At 32.3% G+C, this 390-nt stretch overlaps 1 long non-coding RNA gene across 1 annotated transcript; it reads left to right on the plus strand.

Moving 5' to 3' along the window:
* On the plus strand, positions 1 to 365 carry LOC121131092 (uncharacterized). Its single transcript, XR_005868937.1, has 2 exons — positions 1 to 58; positions 230 to 365. It is a non-coding gene; the product is annotated as an uncharacterized lncRNA (long non-coding RNA).
* The last annotated feature ends 25 nt before the right edge of the window (positions 366 to 390 follow it).

Raw genomic sequence — 390 nt, forward strand, 5'->3', positions numbered from 1 at the left:
GAATTAAATGTATGTCCACACAATTCCAAATCTTCTCGCGGCTCTCCTATCCTATGAAGTATTAATACTTAAAATTCATACCTACCCTCGTCCAAAGGTTTTGTGAATCAAAAAAGTGCAAAGCCCTCATTTATATTTTCTCATTCTTACAATTTCAATTTCTTTTTGATTTATAAAACCTTTGGATCTGTGTAGCTATTACTTTAAATTTTATTACTCTATGCTTTAGGTTATAAGTTGGAACAAACACTGGCCAAAAACTCATCAGACATGTGGCCCTACACCTTATCAACCGAGGCTTTCATTTTAATACATTTGTGTCTCCTTCCCTCTTATTTCTTGTATATATATATGTTTGCAAAGTACTGTCTTTACCTCTTTATATTAACA

The sequence above is a fragment of the Lepeophtheirus salmonis genome, unplaced genomic scaffold, assembly GCF_016086655.4.
Source record: "Lepeophtheirus salmonis unplaced genomic scaffold, UVic_Lsal_1.4 unplaced_contig_16792_pilon, whole genome shotgun sequence".
Taxonomy (NCBI): Eukaryota; Metazoa; Arthropoda; class Copepoda; order Siphonostomatoida; family Caligidae; genus Lepeophtheirus; species Lepeophtheirus salmonis.